The sequence below is a fragment of the Ipomoea triloba genome, chromosome 7, assembly GCF_003576645.1.
Source record: "Ipomoea triloba cultivar NCNSP0323 chromosome 7, ASM357664v1".
Taxonomy (NCBI): Eukaryota; Viridiplantae; Streptophyta; class Magnoliopsida; order Solanales; family Convolvulaceae; genus Ipomoea; species Ipomoea triloba.
Window position 1 is genome coordinate 11,358,354 of NC_044922.1, and position 5,051 is coordinate 11,363,404.

The 5,051-nt window shown below is 36.7% G+C and overlaps 1 pseudogene; it reads right to left on the reverse strand.

Moving 5' to 3' along the window:
* Window positions 1–2,961: 2,961 nt before the first annotated feature.
* LOC116024117 overlaps window positions 2,962–5,051 on the reverse strand; it is a 12,270-nt pseudogene continuing 10,180 nt past the window's right edge.

Here is a 5,051-nt window from a genome sequence, read left to right on the forward strand (position 1 = left end):
GACGATGAGGCGCGTACCATTGCAAAGGCCAAGATGGTGGTCTATATTTCACAATAATATAACAGATGCACCAACATTTAATGATAGATTTTTACTGTCTGATTCTGCCTTACACAAACAACTACAACTGAAATATGTTCGTCCTTCTGTAGTACTCATGTCGCACATGTACTGATTGATTTGATAATAAAATTAAATAAGTACATAATAATTAACAAATTAATTGGAGCAAATCAATAATTTTAAAAAAAATAAATCAAAATTTATATAATAAAATATAAAGGTTATTACAAATAATTTGAATTTGAGCTGTATTACAATTTCCAAGCATATTAATAGGTGTTCTTGGAGAGCAAACCATAAATCCACGTACAATGCTTCACTACCGTTAATTGCAATTATTTATACCCGATGGAAGACAAATAAAATTTGCATTTTATTTAAATAAAATAGTCAGATACACTATTAAGATAAAAAATTTGCTTACAATTAACACTGAGATTAGATGGACTAAATGCTGGTGTACAAACAGCTGGTTCTAACAACGACTGAGCATTACTGAACAACCTATTTGGTTGGGGCAACGATGCTTTGGTATTATTCTGGTTAGCTACGCTATTAAGATAACAAGTTTGCTTATAATTAATATATTGATGTAATATAAGGGCCGCAAAATAGTCGCACCTGAACTCTCTATATATATATATATATATGTATATGTATATATATGTATATATATATATATATATGTGTGTGTACATATATGTGTAGACGTGTACATATGTGTATACGTGTACATATATGTATACGTGTACATATACACATATACATATACGCATATATGTATACATATATGCATATTTGTATACATATACACGTATATGTATACATATACATATACATGTATACATATACATACATATATATATACATATACATACATACATATATATATGTGTGTGTGTGTGTGTGTTAAAATGCACAATTTCACTTACTGAAATTCTCATCCCAGATTTTAAACATGCACTATTACACTTATTAGAAAATATGTGTTAAAATACACATCATTCTATGTATTAAAATGCACCATAGGACGGATTAAAACACATCATTCCACAATACAGTTAAATGTATGTACAACATACGTAATAAAACGTACCACATCATCTATTAAAGCGCACCACACCATGTACTAAAATGCACAATTTCAATTCACGTAATATAAATGCTAAAATTACTATAACACCCTCCACTTAATATACGTAGTTGCAATTTCCTAATCACTAAGATTATATTGCCACCATTAGATTACTTCAATCCGACAACAAAATGTAGTCACATGACCGCATGGGAGCTTAAGGCCACATATGAGCCAAAATTTGTATGTTTGTATGTATGTATATGTATAAAGATAATACAAACAATTTATTCTAGAATTATCATGTCAGATTATAAACATGCACTATTAAACATATTAGAAAACATATGCTAAAATATGCACCATTCTACGTATTAAAATGCACCATAACATGTGCTAAAATGCACAATTCCACTTATTGAAAGTCATGATCCCAGATTATAAACATGCACTATTACACTTATTAGAAAACATATGTTTTCTTTCAAAAAAAGAAAACATGTGTTAAAGTACACATCATTCCATGTATTAGAATGTACCAGAGGACGGATTAAAACACATCATTCCACAATATAGTTAAATGTACCAACATATACGTAATAAAACGTACCACAACATGTATTAAAACGCACCACAACAGTAATAAAGTGCACAATTTCAATTCACGTAATATAGATACTAAAATTACTATAACACCCTCTATTTAATATATGCGAATTGCAATTTTCTAATCACTAAGATTATATTGCCACCATTAGATTACTCCAATCCGACAATAAAAATGTAACCACACGACCATATGGGACTTTAGGCCACATATAAGCCAAAATCTATATGTATGTATGTATATGTATAAAGATAATACAAACAATATATTCTAGAATTATGTTTCTAGAATTAATAAAAGTATATGATCATAGCGAATTTTGATACAAAACTTGATACGTGTATCAACTTTTGAATAACAAAAAAGGTGAAAATAAACCTTAGATAGTGGAGAGAGCAAAAGGAGCACCTACTTTTATTTAAGTTTTCGTAAGGTGAAAGAGATGCAACTATACACCAATGAAATACAACATATGATTACGTCAGATTGCAAGCTTTTGTTCCTCCATAATTCTGGGTGAGACAGCAAAGGATAAAATATTTTAAAAAATGAAATGCATGCAGTAAATTGAGATTTTTAATTAATCAGAATTTGTACGTAATGATGATTTAGCCAATATAATTAGTATCGACCAAACTTGAAATCAATTCTCGGGCTTATATAAGTTATTTTATAAAAAATAATGTTCAATGTGAAAATTAAAATAAGCTAATACAATTTTTAAATATTTAATAATTGACCAATATGCACGTTTCGGGGCCAGCTTCCAAGGCCAAATTTGGGCAACCGACCATTTCCCATCCCATAGCCCATCTTAAAAGGTGATTGGATAAATTAAGGGTGTGTTTGGTTGGTGGGTTTAGGCATAAGGTATGGGTATCAAAGTGATTGTTATTGTTCGGTTGATAGGTTTTTAGAATACTACTATGTGTTTAGAATATCTCATTAATTGGAAAACCCATACCCTAATGAAATAAGGGTTTCATTTCTCTTCCTCCTTTCTTCCACAACTATTAATAATCGTTCCCATTCCACCATACTACCAAACATGCAAAATACTTTCACCAAAACTCATTACCCTTACCAAGTATTTGATACCCATTGATGGATTTAAGAGTTAATACCAGCCAAGGTCCCTCGAGTATAGTGGTTCCGCCATCTATGGTCCTAAACTTTCAAATCAACCTTCCGTCATCCTCCTTTTTTCAAATTTGACCTACCCTAGTCCTTCCGTTAGTATTCTCCGTTTGAGCCGTGATATGTGAGGGAAAATAAGGCTTTTCACATTTTGCTCTACCACCATGAAGTTGAAGCACTCATCGTCAAACACATCCACCACAGTCAAGCTTGTCCCATCCACGACAATGAAGCCTTCACTCCGGTCACTCATCGTCAAACACATCCACCATGTACTTTATGAGCTCCTTTGTCATCTTCACTTTCACCCACAATGAATCCCCTTCTGGGTCGAGCCCTAAAATCACTCTGGTCTTGTCAACGTGGCCCTGCACGAATGCCCTCTCCAAATTGACCAGAGATCTGTGTTCGGAGGTCTTTCGCAACGTCTCCAGGGCCAATCCCACCGTGAATTTGGACAATTGGGTGTCGACTTCCGTGACAGTTAAACACGTTTCGTTGACGCCGATGCTGTCGCTGAGATTGACGCCGTCAAGAACAAACATTGAGCCGATTTTCATGGTGAAACTTTCCGGATCCTCGTACCCGGCCCGATGTGTCGGACTTCGCCCATCTCTTCCACTATGCCAGTGAAGAGGGATTTTATCGGGAGGGGTCCGGAGGAGTAGAGAAAGTGGGGTTTCCGAGGCTGGGTGAATCGGAGGGAAAGGGGATGGGATTTGAGAGAGTGAATAGAAATGGGTTTCTTGAGGGTGAGAGAGGAAAGCCATTGTTGGGTTTGAAGGTTGAGTATTGGTGGAGTTTTGAGGGGTTTGATGAGGTTTAAGGGTTTGGAGGATGAAGATACAGTGAGGAGATGGAAATGGCTGCCATTTTCTGTCAATTGCCTTGCTCGGAAATGCAATTGAAAATAGGGTGAAAAAGTCTGAGCTTAAATCTGTTATAATCATTTTTAAATGCAACTGAAAATGAAGAAATGTGTTATGAACTTAATGATAATTTAATAGATAGAATGTTTTTTGGAGTCACACAGTGACTGCAATGAAGATGATGATCCAAACTGGGCAAAACGTTTTTATTTGGAAGAGAAAAATGTGAAATGTCTTATTTACCCTCACATTTCACGGCTCAGACGGAGATTACTAACGGAAGGACTAGGGCAGGTCAAATTTGAAAAAAGGAGGATGACGGAGGGTTGATTTGAAAGTTTAGGACCATAGGTGGCGGAACCACTATACTCCAGGGACCTTGACTGGTATTAACTCATGGATTTAATTAACCCGGGGGTCTGGACTAATAAACCTGTTAAATGAATGATAATACGAACGAGTAAGAAATAATAAGCGAAATGAATGTGACAAGGTCCCAGGGACCAAGTATTGTATTAAATCGTAGGCAATAAGCTATTACAAGACGATGTAATGCTATTACAAGTGTAGTTTAGGACAAAGAATATAGAAGATATCTTAACAAGACAATAACACGCCTATTTATACCCTCCAAACCTCCTAACCGCCCCTCTAAGACGAGAGAACGGTTATAGATCCGATTTGACTGCGCTCGCGTCGCGACCGGGCCCGTGGTCCCAACCACCCGAGGCTCATGGCAGAGGCCGAAGCCGAGCCCTCTCACCCAGGCCTTGGGCCGAGGTGCTAAATGAGTTAGCTCGGGTCAAGCACGGGGCTCAACCTCGGGTCCCAAACCCTCTCGCGACCCTTATCGTGCTCATTCGGATTGACTTGGCCCATTCCTAATATATCCATCATCAGTCTCCCACTCTCTGAGCTGCGAGAAGTCGTCAGCGAAGGAGAGTAGACACTCCGACCCGTCCTCATACGTCCACATGTATTTACAACCCTGTGTGAAACACCATACAACCGGGCGGGCGTCCCGAGTGAGTCTCCGAGCGCGCGTAACATATGATCTTATCACAAATAAACTTCTTCTCCTACCAAGTCTCTTAATAGATTTCTAGATAAGGTAGAATGCCATCATGATATGGTAGAATCCCAAAAAATGTGCATCTCTTCCCTATAAAAGCATAGAAAACCCCAAGTCACACCCATCACATCCCGTTACCTTTTCCTCTTCCCAAAAATCCCTTCATATCACCTTTTTTTCCATCCCAACACCCTTTTCAATTTTTCAAAATGTGGTCAACCCTTCTCC